Below are 21,150 nucleotides of genomic sequence, written 5' to 3'. Positions count from 1 at the left end.
TTATGAAAATACCTAAAAGTTGCCCTCCTCATCCTACATCATAGAATTATAGTCTTTAGAATCACATTTCAGATTCTCACGGTTAGACACAATCGTAGCAACTCATTTTTGAATTTTGAGATGTTTCTTAGAATTTCTCTTTTTGGACAGATTTCGTAAGTTTGAATCCATGGTTCATACTTCTTATTACAAGATTAGTCTGCTGATATATTTTCTTTTTAGAAGGTTGCCTTTCAGAAATTAAATCGGTGAACATATTGAATTATAACTTTGAAGAAGGAAGAAAAGAACACAAACCAATTTGGGTGTGCTTGGAAACAACGGGAATCACTCAAGGATAAAAAAGAAAGAAAAAATATTGGTGGTTTTTATTTTCCCTTTCTACCTTGTGTTTGGTGGCAACATACACTACAGAATTCCGTAACACAAACTTCAGAATCCAATTCTGGAATTTCCTGGAATAACAACAATTTACTGCTCAAAGGTTCTCAGTTTGTACCAAGCATATATGTTAACTTTGAAGTCATTTGGTGCATGTTGTTGTTTGTGCCTTTGTGGTGCTTGGTACGATTCTTTAAGAGTTTTCATGTGCCTCCCATCTTGCAATCCAGCTTGAACTCCATAAGGTGGTAATTAAAGAGTTTGCTATGGTGCTGTTAGCCTGTTACTTTGAGTAATTGGATCGACAACTTTCAGATCATATAGAAATCCAATAAGGTGGTAATTTGGGAGTTTGCTCTGTTGTTCATCCAAGCTGTAGAACTTTAAGAATCAAGACAGCGAAAATCTGACTTTGTAGTGCATGATTTCGGAATTGCTGAAATTCCGGCAGCTCCAAAAACTGGAATTCTAAAATATTTTGAGGAAAACTCGGAATTTTCATTTTTTGACCCTTACTGGCTTACATCATATAATTTTAACTACCTACGAACGGGTGCCGTTATATTAAATTATTCTAAAAAATATTAGTAGCTATGCATGGCTATGAGATATGAAAATTATTTTAATCACTCATTCAAATTTCTTGTACTATCTATATAAAGGAAGCAACAGACATTGATAAAACCCATTAGTTAATTTATGATTATAGTTTACTGCCGTTGCATCCAGTTTATGATTTTCCATTAATTATTCTTTGAGGTTAGTTTAATGCAGTTGCATCAAATTCCCGATTTTATGTTAATTAGTTCTTTGTGGTGAATTCAATGCATTTGCATTAAGTTTCCGATTTAGTTAATTGCATTTGCATCCAGTTTATGATTTCCCGTTAAATGTTTTTCTAGGTTAGTTTGATAGTTTACAATTTCTATACAGTTTTCATACATGTAAGAGTATGTTTTTATAAACTCACTTTTGTTTTGGGTTCCTAATTACTCGTAATTACTCATGTGAGAAGGATGATTAAGAACTCCTTGCTATTTAAGTAGCTGGACTTGAACAAATGATTACTCTTGGAAGTCTAGTTTACTTCTAAAGTACTTTATCTGCAATTTTAGAACCCCTTTTTGCATCTGTATTTAGTTTCTGATTATTTATGCTTTGTGCGTGGCATGCTCCTTCAATTCTATGCTTCTACTCTGAATTTGGCAATGCAGAGGTTTCTTCAAGCACAGAACATTGTGAACCCCTTAGCTTACTGGTTACATAGCTACTGGGATCTTTTTCTTGCATTTGCTTCTCACTTGTCTATGAGCTTTCAAATGGGCTTTTAAATGGGTTATGATATATTGATTTGGTATCTGCTTACTTTCAATTTCGTCATGTTATACGAAACAGAAAAATGAGTTGTAACATCGCACAAAAAAAACATTGTGCGCTATGCTTTCCAACTTTTAGCACTTTGCATAATAGGTTTAGAATTAATATTTTAAACCCATCACTTTTGATTATGTTAGAATTAATATTTTAAACCTAGCACTTCTGATTATGTCATACTGGCAAGTGGCAACGCAATTTTTTTTTTTTTTTTTTTTTTTTTTAATTTTTTTTCTATAATATACATGAGTAGAGCAATTTATCTGTTCAAAGATACCTGTCATTCTTTCCCCGTGGTTTGATGATTGGGGATAGCTCTTAAACTCCATTTGTACACAAAACCTTGGCTAAAAAATGATTACATTTATTACTAAAAATATGATTCCATATATGTAAAAATGTCTGATAAGTCATCTCATCTCCAAGATTGAACAGATAATTACACGGTGAGCAGCAAACCCAAGATACGACGTAGGAAAATGTTGAAACTCGAACTGCTGCTGATCATGGTTTTGCATAAAGCTCTGAATATCCAACTCCATTCGCAGAACTGGCATTAACTAGTAAAAAGAAAGTCAGGACCATAAAAGACAAAGTAAAGAACATATGCATGGAGTAGGCATTATTTTTACCTAAAGCAAAGATTTGCCTCCAACTTCTCCATTTCTCCTTGAGCCTTCTCTTTTCTACAACATCAATAAAATTAGAACTCAGTCTAATTAAACTCCCCAAGTGATGACCTAAACCTGTTCAATGAGGTATGTGATGTGATTAAGACCGTATTTGACAACAATGGGTTTCTTCGATTCAATAGTTTTTCCTCTGCTTCAGCTTGTGCCCTTTTGAGAAGTCTTTCCTTTTTAGCAGCCTTGTCCTCAGGTCGGTATTTAAGTAGCATCTTAAATAAGTTTGTTGCTGCACCATCAAGACATTTTGAAATTTTAACTTGATAAGTACCCTTACTTTTTTAAGTTCTTTATTTAAGTAAAAGTTGCAAATAATTACTATGACTGCTTTACCAAGATTCTTGTCAAGTGCTTTTGTAAATTGATTCAATGTAGGAGGAACCTTCAAACGCTGCTTGAGAATTCTTTGTTGCCTTTGGATATGAACAACCTTTGGCCATTTAACAAACCTGTGCAAATCCTTCTTTGGTGGCAAGGCACCACCAATCCCAAACTGCTTTGCGCACTTCTCAAACAAAGGATTGGTGACCTTTTCCTATAACAAATATACATGCTCTTCAATTACAATATTTAAAAGCTAATCCACTAAGCGTTACTCCAGTAGAGAGCATAGATACAAAATCCTCATTTAATGATTCTTATATGCTGAAGATATACATGACCCAAAACCCATTTGAATGTCTATCAATAATACTCAACAATGGAAGTAAAACTTACAACAACCTTCTTCTTTGCTGGTGCTGGAGCTTTTGCACTTCTTTTTGGGGCCTGCAAGAAGAGCTGCTCAATTCAAACGAAAAATCAATAATAATAACTTTTCGTTAATAATTAACAATTCCATATGTAATATAACCATATACCATAGTAATCAAAAAATTAGGCTACTCAAAAGTATACCATATCGTGGTCCTTATGTATACTACATCATGACAATCTCGCAATAATCAAAAGTAAGAGATAGTACATAAAATTTAACCCTGCTAATTGGTACAAATTAATGCAATTATTCCAGTTAATGTGATTACAGATAGCACACATCAAAGCAGTTGAAGTTTTACGTTTCCTCAACTGTAACATACACTTATGCAAAAAAAAAAAAAAATCACTAAACATGCTTTAAATATATTAACTGTGCACACCAATGCCTCGAGGTTTCGATACAAATAAGTTTCATCATATGACATCATATAAACTTAACTGTATTGGGTACCAGTCGACGCGACGACCTAAACATAACTTGTTGGTCTTAACGTATCTAAAACTGAGTAGAATTCGAGGACTTTGGTTATCTTCGACTCTTCGCTCCAACAAAATCTCTATAACATTTAAGCTTATAGACCTATTATACATTATACACTCGATTAAACAACAAAATAGATTTCACGCACTAAACTACTATTGCCACCAATCTATCTGTCATACCCAAATTTGAATTGTTGGTAAAAGTAATCAATATTATAAAAAAAAAAAAAAAAAACAACAACAACAACAAACAGACCCAACACCTAAATTTACAGAAAACAGAGAAATCCATTTAAACCAACCAACAAATCGAGTAGTTATACCTATAAAGGGTTTTCGTCCTTGTTCCGTTCGCCAAGGGTTTAAGGAATACCCTTGTTCTGCGTTTTAGTTGTGCACCGATGTTTGGGTTTTTTCCGAATTTTTAGTATCTTTTTTTATTTATTTGTGATGAAGTTGGTTTTTTGGGTTAAGGTCTACATAAACTTCTCTTTTGCTCTCCTATTTCTATTTTTTTGTCATACGTTTTCGAAACTTCCGGTTTTTCGCTCTGATTTTTTAGTAATTAGTTGTATGACGTGGACACTCTCTAAAGGCTCAAAAAATAGAGCCAAGAGGGTACAACTATAATATATATCTAAGGATTTCCTCAAAAACCGAAATATTCGATGGAATTCTGTGACTCCATTCGAAATCACGAAGTAAGCATCTACGTACCTCACACCTCACAGTGAGCATGGCCTGTTAGCATTTCTCTACGTAAAAAGCTGTTTACCTTTAGAGCATTCCCAATGCAAGTGAGTATGAGGGGAAATTGAGAGTTTTCACCACTTTGGACCAAAAAACCCTTGCCCAATGCAAGGGTGACAATCACGGTGACTTGTCACTAAGTTAAAACGAGAGTAGCAATTGCAACCAAGATAGTAGCTGAGTTGTGAACTTCGGACGGGATGTTCCATTATGTCCGGATTACAAAACTCATCAGACGGAATTAAACATCCCGTCTCGATATATTTCTTTTTTTCCAGACAAAATCAAACATCCCGTTCGGAGTCTTAACGGCTAGTTTATAACTTTATATCCAACAACAGTCAAAAAGTCAGAATGGTTAAAAACAGTCAAAAATTAAAACTTTGGTATATATACAACATTTGTTACATTTCAACTCACACTTCCAACAATCATATTTCTTCTTCTTCAAAATCAATTGAACTACTTTCAAATGGCATCTCAAGCAACTCAAGGAAGTGGTAGCACTCAATCAAAACCAAAGAAGACACCGACTCAGTTTAGCATGCCCAAAGATCAAGCTCTATGTCTCGCGCGCTTGGATAAAAATTAGTGAAGACTCTGTTATAGTGCTTTCCAAAATGCAAAAGAATTTTGGAATCGTGTAACAAACGAGTTCAATCAAACATGTGGGTCGGATAGGTGTTCCGATTCAATTTTCGGTAGATGGAAATTCGAAAATGATGAACAAGTTTGTTGCAATTTCAAAGCCGAAATGCAAGTGGTACTACAATACAAAGCCGGGTAATTACAATTTCATCAATTTGTCAATTTATAAATTTCGTTTATGATTATCTTAGTCTAATTATTGTTTTTTTTTAGTTGTCCGAGGCAAGGATGACATACCAACAATAAGAAAAAGCGTGTTTTTCACTTGATCATTGCTATGTTATATTCAAGGATAATCCAAAGTGGAGTAGCATTTTTGAGAGAAGGCCAAGCCGCCCCACAAAGGGAAAAGGTTGTAAAAGTGATGGTGAAGATTCAACTTCTAATTCACCAAGTTTTGGTGGAGTTGAATCGGAGGGTTCTAAAGAAATTGAACGTCCTCTTGGATCGAAGAAAGCCAAGTCCAAGAGGAACCAAGAAAAATCAGTTGGTATGTTGGAGGGTTTTTTTACATGTTTAGAGGATACATTTGCAAAGGATGAAAATGAAACACAAAAGTGCATAGAACTTAGGGAAAGGGAACTTGCAAATGGTCAAAGAGCTGTGAGTGACGGCGAGAGAAGAAAAAAATCGGGTTCAATTGGAAAAACATCGGGTTCAAATGGAAAAAAATCAGCTTCAAAGGATGCAATATGAAGCTAAAATTTTAGCTACCGATACAAGTGTCCTCCATCTCGATACTGCTTTTATTATCGAGCAATAACAAGTTGAAATACGTGCTGAATAGGTAAAGGCTAGAGGTGGTTCTAGCTATAACTAAGCTCATGTAATATCTAGTATTTTATTTTAATTAATGCACTATGCATTTTAATTTCAATGTATTTTTAATTAATGAATTATGTATTTTAATTTCACTGTCTTTTTAATTAATGTACTATGTATGTTATTTTCAATGTATGTATAATTAATGAACTATGCACTATGTTTAATTAATCAAGATAATTATTTTCATAGAAATACAATTACTAATAAAATTAAAATACATTGTAATATAGTTCATCAAAACACAACTCATAAAACACATAGGAACTTCATAGTTCACTTTTGGAATTACATAGGAAATACATAGAAATACATCACACTTTGTTTTGGAATTACATAGCAAATACATTACACTTTGGAACTTCATAGTTTACTTTTGGAATTACATAGGAAATACATCACACTTTGGAACTTCATAGTTCACTCACTTTCATTTCTATTTTCCCCTCCTTCTCCCTCTGCATCCGACTAACTTGGATCATAAATTAGTGTTGGTGTTTTTTCAATACCAGTCCAATTCCACACATGCTCAACTAAGTCCCTTTGAAGATTAGTATGTATAACTTCATTTCTGATTTTATTTCTTGTTTGAATCATCTGATTAACAAAATGATAACCATCCTCTTCCTAATAGAGCTTAGGTATTTTTTCATTCCTCTGACCTTTCCAATTCCACAGTCCACTTTCATGTTCATTCTTAACAATCATATTATGTATTATAATGCATGCCTTCATTATGTCCCCAAGAACAACAACACTATGACAACACGCAGAGGCCTTAATAATATGCCATCTTGCCTGCAAACTCCAAACGTCCTTTCAATATATTTTCTTGCAGCTTCTTTACGTTGACTAAAAATATTTTCATGCTTATTTTTTGGATAACGAATGGATTGAATAAATATGCCCTATTTTGGGTAAATACCATCATCAAGATAATATCCCATATTGTAGGCATTACCATTCACATTAAAATTAACACTAGGAGCCTCACCTTGCTCTAATGATTCAAAAATATTAGAACGATGAAGCACGTTAATGTCATTATGCGAACCTGGTAAGTTGAAGAAGCAATGCCAGATCCAACAGCCAAGTCTAACGTAGAAACTCTGTACAAAAACTAACTTATAATTCCTGAAATTGTTTTGCCATAACATCCTTTGTTTTATTGACATATTCATATCCAAAACCTGCCAATATTTTCCTAAATAATAAATAAGTCATTACAAACAACAATCCCAAACGCCATATTACAAGTAATGGCGCACAATTATTACAAACAATACGAATTTAACTACGAATAACTATTGAGACATCCTCCCCTTACCAGAAGCCTGGCTCGAAGAGCTCTCCCCCCTACGTCGTTGTCGCCTTTCTGGTTGAGCTTGAGCTTGAGGTGTGGCACTTCCTAACATAGCAGCGTTCTCTAACTCTTGCACACGTCTCTGAAGCTGCAACGTTCGATTTCGCTTTTTCTTTAAGTACTCAAAACTTTGACGAGAGGACACCATGAACGACTCACGCATGACATAAGTCAGAGAGTTGTAGTTAAGGAGCTCCAACCTTACTTCCTCCTATTTAACAAAACAAATGCATGTTACATGTTATAGTGAATAATAATAACAAATCATGAATAAATTTAAATCATACTAACCATGGCTAACTGCTTAAATTGTTCTGACAAATCTGTGACCAATGCGGCATTTGTTGGTGGAATAGGTATGCTTATCTTTTCCCCCTGAGAAGTAATCATGCTCCAGTGCCAAATGTTGGACTCATCAAATATCTGTGGAGTTCTTTGCGGCATCTCAATATCATGAAACACCCTGGGCTGTGACTGTGGCAACTCCACTCCTTCTGGGAAATGAATATCAGGCCCCAATGCTTTGGAAGTAACCCCTTCAAAGTTGGTGCCCCGGTATAAAACACACCTAGCAAGAGACCTCGACCAACCCTCTTCCAATACAAGTCATTGTCTCCTGTAAAAATGTAAGCTGGTACATTTGGCCAATCATTTGGGTTTGCTCTATAGTGTGCAAGAGTTGCAGGAATAATATATATCAGAGGCTGTCATATCTATGGGTGGTGGGTAAGGTATAATAATCTTTCCAGATACTTGACGCCAACATTGGTCCCCAAGTTACTATGTAATTACTGACCCTACAAGTATCACTCGCTGTTGAGAAAGAAACCTTGCTCGATCTATTACACATATATGACAATCTACGGTACTCAGTGTTCTCTGGAACATTTGGAATATCCTCATAAGGGGTCTGAAAGATGAAGGAAGAGGCCCAGGGTTGCCACTTAATTCGTGTAGCTCCTAAAATCTCAATCTGTTGACGAGTGTTATGAATATTATGAGATAGATCATTATACTCCCCCCCCCCCTACGATGAAGCCCCCATGCTTGAATACGTGGAATCAAGTCATGAGTCTCATTCTCTTGCAACGTCTTCAACACAGGATGCATTACACGAAAATATTCGTACCGCCAATACTAAATCAATAGATAAAAGATAATATCAACATAAATATAAACATGTAAACATTAATGACTAGATAAATAAATGAGATGAAACAATAACTTAATAAATAAGACTTACCAGTATAATCCAAACAAAGATGCACAAATTACCTTTAACGACTTTAGTCTTAACTGCGAGGTCTAGCCAATGGTAAAGGTACGCCAAGATCGATTAACCCCAGTCATAATCCCACATCCTCTCTATGTCTATAAGACAACGATCATCCACCCGATATATAAGAAACTATCAGAGTTTCCAAATAGTATTGCAACAACAAAGTAAAAGAGGAAGGCACGTACATATTCTTCGATCGGCTTAATGCCAATATGATAGTCTTTCGGCTTCTCCTTTAGCCTATTCAAGTATCTCAAAGTAAATCAACTCATATTTAATGCTCATCCCTTAAAGTGCTCAGCCGATAATCTCAAGAACATGTCTTCCTCACCATCTTCTACCATATCAAAACCTTAAAAGAAACTCATTGCAGTAGTAAAAACCTCCAAATTTTCATCAAAAGGAACGACATTTCCACAACCAATAGGGATACTCATGAGCATGGTGAAATCAAGAGGGGTAATTCCAAGCTCACCCCATAGGAAATGGAATGTGTGGATAGATTGCCACCACCGCTCAACTATCCCAAACAACAATACTTGATCATTTTGTCCTAAATTTAAATTTAAAAAGTTCCCAAATGGTGTGACAGCTATAATGTTAGTAACCATGACAAAATTAGGGTCCGTTTTTTTTATCTCAAACAATGCCACCATGACATGACATTTGAAAGTGCATAATGCACTTTTCATAGGTGTATTGCTTACATTCATATTATACGCAATACAACAAACTATTCAACTCAATTTTTTTTTAACGTAATGCAACAAATTCAAACTAATTATACGACAACAAACTTGATATAAACTAACATAAATAATAATAATTAACATAAAAAAAAATCTAAAACTTACTTGAGATGCCACCACTCTATTTGCTACGTGTTGGACGGATGTTGACGCTAATGGTGGATGTTGGTTGATTTCACAACGTGGTGGAAAGTTAAATCCAAGTTCAATTTTGTCTTCCTCATCCACATTTTGAGTTGTTAATGACGATCTTTTTTGCCTTTTTTTTTTTTTTTGTAATTTTGCGATTTCCAAACCATCTACTACGCTCTTGATGTGGTGAGGTAGGTGGGGAATCATTGGGGAGGGGAGAAGTTATTAGGAATTGAAGAAATTGAATAAAATCGCAATGGAGGAAGAAAATTGCAGTGGAGGAATAAATTGAAAGTGGGCTGTAAATCGCAGTGGAGGAAGAAATTGAATGTGGGTGGTTTCGCGCATGGACCAAAATATCGCCGATATATCCGATATATCGGTATTTTGGTACACTGACATCGATATTTCCGATATATATCCACCGAATATAGAACCATTTTTTTCCCGATATCTATCGGAATTTCCGATATAACGATATATATCGACCGATATATATGATATATCCGATATAAATTGTTGACTTTGGCCGATATTGTTGACTTTGACCGATATATTGTTGATATTTCCGATATAATAGACGATATTTTTGATATAATCGACGATATTTCCAATATATCGATATACAAAACAAAATTTTTACTAGTCACAAAAAAATGGATATATCCGATATTCCCGATATATATCGGTTTTTGGGTACACCGATATATTCATCGATATCGATATTTTGGGCCTTTGTTTTGCGTCTGTGATATTTGACTTATCAGATGGGATGTTTCATTCCGTCTCGCATTATAAAATACCAGACGAGATGTTTCATTCCATTTCGGGCAAAATATCAGACGGAATGTAACAATGTTACATTCCGTTTCGATCAAAATGCATTAAGACGGAATCAAACATTCCGTCTGAGATTCAAAGTCACCTTTGCATTGGGCACCCTCACCTTGATTTTCACCAAAATGGTAGCAAACATGGGAAATAGTCCTACGTGGAGGTGAAAAATACTGACTTGCATTGGGAATGCTCTAACTAACCTGAAATGCGGTACTTCTTTTTTTGTTTTTTTTTATAAATATAATAAATGCTAGTGTGAACATTTTTATCTCAACTACGGATATATTAGATACATCTTTGATACTTTCCATAGCGATAGGGTCCATAGGACAAAATTGGTTGGGAATTACGAGTCTAGGACAAATTGTCATCATATGTAAATTATATGCAAATTAGTATTTACATATGCAAATTGGTATTTACATATTAAAATATGCAATTGATGAAGTTTATAACATGTTTGTAGCCCTATATAAAATTACATTTACATAGTTGTTTTACATATGTAAATTTGTATTTGCTGCAAATTTGTATTTATATAAAATTTGCAGCAAATACAAATTTACATATGCTAACGTCAGCCCGGATTTGTTCTAAAACTGAAATTATTAATGATAGTTGTTGATGTCAGCCCGGGATTCGATCTCCTCTTACCCGACTCGATATGGATTCTGGTAGCCGAAATTCCTGTTCAATTTATGTGTTTGGGCCTAAATTACTTTCCACAGATGAGTTACATAACAAATTAAAGGCCTCGATTTATGGGGGAAAAAATAATGAGTTTCCCATTGTGGAGATCGTTTACATAAAAAAATTAGTCCACTTGAAAATGTCTAGCTCAGTAAGAAAGCTGAATGATCCACAATTTTGCACTTGGATCTTCCATTGGAGTCCGACTATGCGGTAATCGGGTACTGGGATTCAATCCCAGTAACCGTTATACAACCCACATGTCCCGGATATTTTCTTGATGTAGAACATAGAGCCTATGGTTATTGTCTGGGATTTACTAAAAACAAATAATTTTCGTTTTTATTTTTTAAGCCTAATTTAGAAGTGTCTAGAAGTCTAGTTTATGGGTTTTAGTAGTCTTAGAAGGTTATTATTGTGATATAGATAGATTAAGATGGAAAGTGTTTCGTAATGTTTTAGTAGGTTTCTAAGATGATTTCAAGGAGTTCTCTAAATAAAGAGGTGTAAAATAAAGAATTGTATGCGGAAGTAAAGAAGAACATAGATTGTTTATTGTCTTGCTCTAACTTAAGAGAGACAAGATTTTCATTTTATATATATTGTACAAGACTTGCTCATTAAGGAGAATTACAAAGAATATGGTAAGACTTCCTCACCAAGAATGTATAGTGAGGATAGACTTCTTGACCAAGAATCTATAGTTAATAACTATACAATATGGAATACACATATTTTATATATAATGCGGATACTAGCTTTTTCAATTAGTTCCCGTATTCCCGGTTTTAGTCCAAAGTTTTTAATCAAAAGGGTACCGGAAAGTTGGACAACCTCTTTCTTTTTGCTATTCACACAAAGGGTAAATTGGTAAATAGATATTCTCAGACTCAAAAAAGGAAAAAACTCCTTACAAACAACGCACCGTTTCGAACTCTCTCTACTTTCCCAATTAAATGGTAAAAAAATGGGAAAATATATGTTCTTCTCTATTCTTGCGATTCTCCTCAACCATCTCTAAACTGCCTTGCCATTTATTGATTATTTTTATTTCTCTTCTACTCTCTCACAGTCTCCAATTTCATATAATAACTCTCTTTTACATATCAAAAAATTCCTCTTGCAGTTTGGACGCATTGCCTCGCCATGGAAGAGGTTAGATTACTTTTGCATATGATTGTTTTCATGTGTGATATTACCATGATTCAGAAAAATATAACCTTCATTGTGCACATGTATAATCCTAAAATGTGGTGGCAAGCAATGGTGTATTGAATATCATAAATTATAATCACTTCTTCCAAGTAACAAATTATCATGTTACTCTCTGCTTCTCCCTTGCCTTTATCTTGGTAAACAATGGTGTATGTATATCTCTTCTTTCTTAATTTTCTTTCTTTCGCTCCTTTTATTGGATTGCAATCATCCATTTTTTATATGGTTTATATATATATATATATATATATATATATATATATATATATATATATATATATATATATATATATATATATATTACATATTAAGGCATCATATATTATAATTGAATCATTGATCATAGTAAATGATATCTCCTTCATCGGTCGACTGATGCTGTTGTTCCAATTAATTTTTTTGGTTTTGTTAGTTCATTTGCTCTGTTTTATGATCAGGGAGGTATCCTTTCGATGATTATTTTATTTGTTCTCGACATCTTGGTCCACTTTTTTCAATAAATATTTTTTCGGTCGATTAGTTATGTCGATGTTAGCCTTTATGCTTGATTGGAAGTTTCATTAGGTACATCATTTCTGATACTGTATCTGGGCAGTGGGAAAAAAAAAGTATATATGCACTCTATATCCATAATAAAGTGTCTTGGTGTCAACATTCTTACTTTTGCTTCCAAATCCAAAGTCTATAAATTGTGACACTCCCAGTTAATTTTACCTAGATGAAAGGATATATAAATTTTTTTAGGCTTCTAAATTAGAGCATATAATTGGAAGATTCAAGATTGGTTTATTGTCTTCAAATCAGAGTAGATATTTTACATTTGATTTCTATTGAATATATATAAGATCACTAATTTATTTGGTAAGACATTGTTTTTCTCCACACTTATGTTCCAAAGTAATCAGTAATCAATGTTCTGGTGATGACTAGAAGGTCCCCATAGTAGAAAAGACCTTTACTCAGAATTATGCTTCTAATATATAGTTATTTTTAATTGGATTGACTCTATCTGTTACCTTCACCTGTTTTATATATATCCGTCTTAGAATATACCTTATCTGCTAGATGACATTTTCATTATATTTTACTATGTTAGACAAACTAATAAACGGGGGAAGAAAAATCTCCTGACTAACTTACGTTCTCTAAGATGGCCATTAGTTTAAAATAAATTTGAAGGATGCGTGTCAGAAATGCATTATGTCTTTTAAAACTTATCGTTTCCACACACAAAAATAAAGGTTAAGAAACAAGGATCATTATCTCTTTATTGACATTTTTGTTTCCACTTTCAGGCAATTGTTTATATTGATATCGAAAGAGAGTCAATTACATGTGATTCCCAATCTTGCTTTGATAGTCTCAAAACCTAGATAAACAAAGAGGAGAATGGTTGTATTGTTGTACGTGTTGTATGAATGAGTCAAAGTGCTTTATCATATCTTATGTGCATTTATCTTAAATCAGTTTCTGCGATAGGTAATAGTGGTATTTTTATTTTTTTTTTTAATTTTTTATCTCCAAGTATATTTCAAATATTTTAATTGCATATGATGTATATGTTACCATGGATTTTATGTCTAATTCTTCAGATCGTATATGAAAGATCAATGCTACTGAACAAGGGTATTTGCAACAAATTAAATTAAAGGCTTTGTATTTCTATATGAAGTAATAAGGTTTTCTATATCAAGGTGGAAGAGGTATGAAATTATCTTTTCTATTCTTTTTCTTAATTTGTTTTTTGTTCTATTTTTGTTTGTATCTTTGTCTCAAGTGTCTACCACTCCATGTTCCTGGTATCCTTTTACCCAGAGATGATTGATAGTTCTACATATTAGGAAAGGAATATGAACCATATTCTTTGTGATGCTCATGCATGTTAGTGAATGACCCCAACTTCTAATGTAAAGATAATGCGTCATCGACGTTAAACTCAAGTTGGAAATAGGGTATGGTGGATGGATTTCTTACCAGATTGTCATTGTTGGAATTTGAATCGAAAAGTTATGATCCTTTACAAAAACTTTCTTCACATTGGACACGATCTTAGAGCCTGATAAGCACCCAAAACTATAATACTAAACCCCGTAGAGACATAGTGTTTTGGTTAATTATGTGTTTAATAATCATGAAATAATTATATTTTCGTACTTTTGCAAGTTTTCGCCATTAACGTGAATATGATGATAAAATATGCATCGAAGTATGGGAATACTGGAATACTTGAAGTCTTCCCACTTAGCCTCAGTGAAGCCCAACAAAGCCTGACTAGAGTCAAGATTCCAAAGGACAAAACTAGTGCAGAACGGGTCCACATATAAATAAGCAGCAAACTTCCGAAGCTCACATCTTTCAAACTTGGATGCCGACTTCGGCTAGTGAACTGCCAGAGCAACTGGGGCTGACGAACTCTACGCAAAGACAGAAAGTTGTAAAAATGCCAAAATCGGCGCCGCCACTGGACCCACTATGCGGGTCCACAAGGCATGACGAGTCAGTATAGGCAGGTGGCAATTGATGGTCACAATTGTGTGCTACCTTGCAAGAGGAAAAGATGGAACAATTCAATGTTTGAATTGATTTAGCAAAAGGACAAAACAAAATTAAAACATAACAAGACAAACTTTGTATTACAAAGTTTGGAAGTTATCAAGTTTAGTAAAAACAAAACAATTAAATGAGTTAAGGGCTTCACGTGAAGGGGCTGGAGGCTATATATATGAGAAGGGGTCTTCAGTTTTTTAGTTTTTTAGTTTTAGCTTTTCATTTTGCTGTTTCATTTCAGTACGTAGCTTTCCTTTCCAGTAGTTTTCATACCAGCGTCAGTACTGTAAGTCCTTTTACTTAATAAAAGTCATTTCTTTTCAAGTTTAATTCCTGTTCTGCATTTACTTATTTATTGTATACAACAAGTTCAATTAATCATCCAAACCATGAGCTAAACCCCCAAGGGGGAGGGTTAATGATGCTCGTGTGAGGATCCGAATTGACACTTTAATGTTCCAGAATCACTACTTAGGAATTAGGTGTAGATTATACATCCGGTCCTAAAATGATTGCGACTATCCAAGTTTGGAGTGCTGATACTCCGGAACAGTCTCGCGAGAGACCCAAAATGTCTCACGCGCGACTCTATGGTGTCATATAGCCCTCTAAATTGTCCAGCTGATGTAGAATCAAACCAGGAGCTAAAATGATATTCCAGAGATAGATTATTAGTTCAACTCTTTATGCTAGTGAGATGATCTCAGAGATGCGTGCATCTCACTGAGGATCGATACTCGACGCCGTCTCGGGTTTGTCTATGAACTCGAGACGGATTAGAGCTGTAGTGATGTGGTATTATAACTGTTGAAACTGATTCTTGCATGAGTACGGTTAACCCTTTTCCTTGTTTCTCCATCTCTGTTTATTTACGTAGAAATCAATTGTTATTATTTTACGTTACTTGCATACCGATAATTTACTTAAACCAACTAAATAACCTAAAATCCTACTCACCAAAAGTTGTAAATCCACTTGTAAACCTTGCTGAGCCCTAAGGTATGGACGATCCCTTACTCGACCTATCCTACAAACCCACGTGAGTAAGGTAACTTGACTAAACGGACGTTTACGGACTTTGGACTTTGGACTTCAGACTTCGGACTGTGGACTTCAGACTAAAAGAATCAAACCTTAAATTACCGTTTATCAAATGGCGCCGCTGCACGCCTAAGGACTCAGGACATTAAAAGTAATAACAGGAATACATCACGGAATAACCCCCCTTCTCTTACCCCCCTCATCTTTTCAATTTTCATTTGTTTTGCGATACTAACGTGTTACGTACCTATTTTCCCCAATTTTTTTTTTCTACTAATAGATATCTGTGAGTCAGATTTTGTTTATCATTATTAGCACAGTCTAAGTATTTCGTAGGAAGTTGAAGTACTAAATTGATATTACAGTCTCGGACGAGACTATAATAGTAGCGCGCGAGACTAACCTGGAGTATCAACACTCCAGTTTTCAGGTACAAGCCACTTTTTTTTTCAGTACTATTTTGGACACTCTAGACCTATTTACCCAACTTCCAATAAGTTGACGAGCTCATGATTATTTCGATCGTTAGACGAGGAATCGCGGGACGCCAGGTTTTGAATTCTTAAACTCCTCAAACTTTGTCGAGGATATTATTTGGTTGATTGCTATAACCTGTTTTACATCGCATATTCGTATGTTGGCATGAGATCTCGTTACATATATAGAATTTTTTCTGGGTTTGTGTGGTTCGTCATTGCATATTAATACAGTTAATATGATTCGAATATATTTGGATGTTTGCGTAATTTCAAACCACCTACTTAAATTATTTTTGTATGTGTATATTACATCCATTCACGTACACGGTATTACTTTGCATGAGTTCGTTCTCGACATTCTCCTAGCTCGCATCTAGTTGCACGTATTTTTAGATATATATTATTGCATGCGTAGGACGTGTTTCTATTCACGTATAAGTAATATAGAGTTGCATGTGTAGACTTCCTGTGTAAAACTAGAATGTGTTAATTGCATGTTTAGTCTTTTATTTTCGCATCTCTCGTTTAATTGAATGTTTCGTAATCACGTCTCCATAATACATTAATTACATAAACACAAAACACAAAAATAATAAATAAATAAATAAAAATAAATAAAAAAATCCTAAAAATTTCAATATAATCATCTTAATAATACCCCGCATAATACACTATCATAAATCATCATCCTATTCCATCAGTGTCTAGCAAACGTGAAAGATTAAGGTTACCTAATTAAAGAACGTGCTAGCAGGGACAACCTCCCTCAATTCTCTCATATGACCTGGCTGCTGGAATATTCACACGTTATCCTAGCTTACCTGCTCACGTTAGCAACAACTCAGGAAGGCGTGGTTCAACTCCCCCCTTCCTTAATTCTCAATCCTCCGGTCATAATTCATTCCTTATGAGCCTTGAATTAAAATTTGTGTTTGTATGGGACTACGGTTTGGTAAACATAAGGAATTAGAACTTACATATCGTCGTCAGAAATACAATAAACAATTGCATAAGTTATCTCCTAGACATAGTTCTTCCTCCATAAACCAATGATAAGAGCCCAAAAATGTAGTTTTAACCCCTTCACAATAATACTTTTAGACCAATTATGCGAGTAATAAATAAGAGTTAATGCTGATTACGTGTTTTTATATATTTCTAGCTTTGGAGTCAATTATGTGTAGAAATGTGTCACTTTGGCGAGATAAAGGAGCAAGGGTTGGTTGCTAAGGAGTTCTATGATTAAAGGCCAAGATTCAAGGAGAAAAAGCCTTTACAAAGCCCGATCAAAACTGAAAAGTCAAAGTCAATGTGGGTAGAAACAACACACAAAAGTCAGCAGAACTTTCGAAGACCGTATCTTTGGGCTCAGACCTTAGGAATTAGGCCTACCTTATGTCAAAACGACCAACTCGGAAAGAGCTTTCCAATGGTACAAACTTTGACCAAATCAGAGGAGCAAAAGTGGACGAAAAGCCTGCTGAAGTCAAATCTGGCTGGAAAGGTCTCTATGGACTGAAGAAATTGGGTTTTGGGCTCGATTTTCCAGCCTAAAATAAGGGTGTCAAAATGGCCCTCAAACCCTTAGCCCGTCCGCCCCGACCCGGCCCATGGGCTGAAAAAGCCCTCAAAATGTGGCCCTCACACATTAGGTCAATTTTGGGCCCCCCCTCAAGCCTTTGAGGGAGGGTAAGTGGCCTAGACTTCAAACTTTAAGCCTCCCTTAAGCCCGGCCCTCATTAGGCCCTCAACATTTATTATACATATTTTAATAAAATTTTTTATAATATATTTCATTTTAACATTAATATGCTAAAAATCACTTAAAAAAACATTTATCTATTAAGTTTGCCAATCTTATAATTTCATTATAATATTTTATGAAATGAATTTAATTGATCTTAATTGACTAATACAACTTTAACAAGTTTTTTTAGTAGTTTGAAAATTTAATTGTGAAGTGCATTTGATTTTATCATTTTTAACTAATGTTTCTAAATTTATTTTGTAAATCAAATGTATAACATAGTATCCGACCCTCACGTTTGGCCCTCAAGCCCTCTCGGGAGGGTTGAGGGGCGGGTAAAGGCTTCGAGATTTAAGCATTGGCCCGACCCGACCCGGCCCTCAAAGCATGAGGGCTTCATTGTTTGAGGGCCGGGCCAGCCCGGCCCAGCCCATTTGACACCACTAGCCTAAAACATGGCTCCTCAGCCCATGCACGAAAATGTGGATCTGGTCTCCTCCATTTCAAGACACAAGACTTAGCTCTTAAGAATCAATTAGTTTAGGTAGCAAGTAGCCATTGGAGATAGAAGTTTAGATCTAGTTTTTCATTCCAGAAATTAGTTTTCCATTATTGTTTTTAGATCTAGTTTTTACTTTACAATAGATTAGTTAGAACAAGTAAATGATTAATTGAGAATCATATTTAGTTTTATAATAAAATATTAGTTTTTAAATCCAATTTAGTTTATTGATTAAAGTTTTATTTAGTTTTAGTATTGTTAAATTCATAAATTAGTTGTCTTTATTTCATAATTAGTTAATCATAATCTAGTTAATTATTAAATTCATTAGAATTAATTTCGATCTTAGTTGTTAATCATTTCATAGTTATTAGTTTAGTTTTGAATTATTGATTAAAATCTTTATATTATTAAAGTTAGAATCTTTATATTATGTCTTGATTGGATTCGATTGGAAATGATAGTTTGATGAATTAAGGCTAAACCTCCATTAGAGGGGTTTGATGAAGCTTTGATGAAAACTTGATTGTGTAGTATAGGACTAGTTGTAAGAGTCTATTCCACTCTAGAAGGTAGTTGATTCGCCATGAGAATGGGTTGAACTTTCTCACATGCTAGTAATTATTTGGTAGAGATTGCCATGATTGATTAGGGATTAGAACGACCAATTCTTATCGTAAGAACGTACGATTTGGATTACAACAATCTATACTAGTTTATTAAGTTGGATTCAAGGTGGACTCAATCCCCTCTAATTATTTATCTAGTATCAATTTAGCATTTCCATCATTTCGTTATTCGTATCTTGTTAGCATAATTTACATCGTAGTATAAATTCCCACCATTACTCTCACTAACTTTGGATAGACTGATAACCTAAGAAAACGCTAATACTAAAGAACTAGGAGTGGAACAAATCTTTTACTCTAAGTCTATTTCGATAGAATCGAGAGTAGAATAATCTTTGATAAATAACACACTCAAGTTAAGTTTTAGTTTTACTTGCGTTTAAGTTTCATTATTTATTTCGTGAGTAAAACTATTCATTTTACGTTTATCAAATGGCGCCGCTGCCATCTTAGTTCTCTTTAGTATTGTTAGTTTTCCAAAGTCCCACAACCCACCCACCCTTGTTTGATTCTAATTGTGGTTGTTTGTTTGTTTAACCTGAATTTTTCTCGCAGAATACAGTCGTGTCCCACCACGCTCTACCAAGGCAAAACTTGAGCCCGGCCAAGCGCTGGACTTGAGTTTTACCTAAGCGCGATGATAAGAGCCCAAAACTGTAGTTTTAACCCTGTAACAGTCATACTATTAGACCAATTATGTGAGTAATAATTAAGAGTTAACACTAATTACGTGTTTTTATGCATTTCAGGTTTCAAAGTCCATTATGTGTAGAAATGTGCCACTTTAGCGAGATAAAGGAGCAAAGGTCGGTTACTAAGGAGTTCCGTGATTAAAGGTCAAGATTCAAGAAGACAAAGCCTTTCTAAAGCCCGGTCATAAGTTGAAAAGTCGACGCGGGCTGAAACAGCACACAAAGTTAGCAGAACTTCCGAAGGCCATATCTTTGGACTCAGACCTCGGAATGGGGCCTACCTTATGTCAAAACGACCGGCTCGGAAAGCGCTTTCCAATGGTCTAAGCCTTGATCCAATCAGAGGAGTAGAACTGGACGAAAAGTCTGTTAAATCCAACTGCAGCTGAAGAGGCCTTTTTGGACTGAAAGAATTGGGTTTTGGGCCTGATTCTCTGGCCCAAAACATGGCTCCAAGCCCATGCACAATTTTTGGATTTGAAAGTATAAAAACCAAAGCTTAGCTCTTTGTTAATGGTAGATTTTTTTAGTAGAGAATGGTAGATAGAAAGTAGCTTAAAATAGAAAGTAGCCATTAGAATAACTTCTAGATCTAGATTTAATTGTTTTAATTAAGTTTAGTTTCAAATCCAATTCTTGTTTTAGATTAACTCTTAGAATCATTATTCTTAATTAGTTTGATAAATAAAATAGCTAGTTTGTAAATTTCGATTCTTGTCATTTACATTGTGTTAGATCTGATTTCATTTAGTACTTGTTATTCAATTCTTAGTTATTAATTCGATTTTAATTATTGTTTAATTTAGATTAGTAAATTTCAATTCTTTATATCATGTTTAGTTTTAATTTAATCGGAAATGATTGCGTAATGATTCTCGGCTAAACCTCCATTAGAGGGGGTTGAGAAGCCTTGATGAAAGCTTGATTCCGATTATCGTAGAGTCGTCGTAATTTCCTTTCCACTCTAGAAACGATTAGTTCACCATGAGAATGGGTTTAATCGTTCACATGCTAGTTATGAATTGGTAGGAATGCCATGTGTAATTAGGGATTAGGAAGAACCAATTGTTTTCAGCGCTCAATTCAATTCGATTCGACGATTAAATTGGATTAATAGGATTAAGTTGAGTTAAGGTGGAATCAATCCCCCTCTAACTCCTTATAATCGAATCAACGTAGCATTCCCATAGTTATTTTGATAACCGACTAGTTGCATCTTGTGGGTAGTTGCATCGTAGTCTAGTTGCCACTTCGTAAATCTCTCATTAGACTTAGAGTAGAGTAATTAGACTAGAAAACACAGCATGCGGAAGGACTAGGAGTGGAACGAATCACTCTACTCCAC

The 21,150-nt window shown here is 34.6% G+C and overlaps 1 long non-coding RNA gene across 1 annotated transcript; it reads right to left on the bottom strand.

The window, feature by feature from the left end:
- Nucleotides 1–2,196: 2,196 nt before the first annotated feature.
- Nucleotides 2,197–2,970, bottom strand: LOC147507910 (uncharacterized). Its single transcript, XR_015216266.1, has 3 exons — nucleotides 2,775–2,970; nucleotides 2,388–2,670; nucleotides 2,197–2,305 (listed from the first exon to the last, which is right to left on the bottom strand). It is a non-coding gene; the product is annotated as an uncharacterized LOC147507910 (long non-coding RNA).
- Between the last annotated feature and the right edge of the window lie 18,180 nt (nucleotides 2,971–21,150).

This window comes from Coptis chinensis, chromosome 3 (assembly GCF_015680905.1).
Source record: "Coptis chinensis isolate HL-2020 chromosome 3, ASM1568090v1, whole genome shotgun sequence".
NCBI lineage: Eukaryota > Viridiplantae > Streptophyta > Magnoliopsida > Ranunculales > Ranunculaceae > Coptis > Coptis chinensis.
The sequence above is the reverse complement of the archived record's forward strand: the minus strand, read 5'-3'. Positions and strand labels throughout refer to the sequence as shown.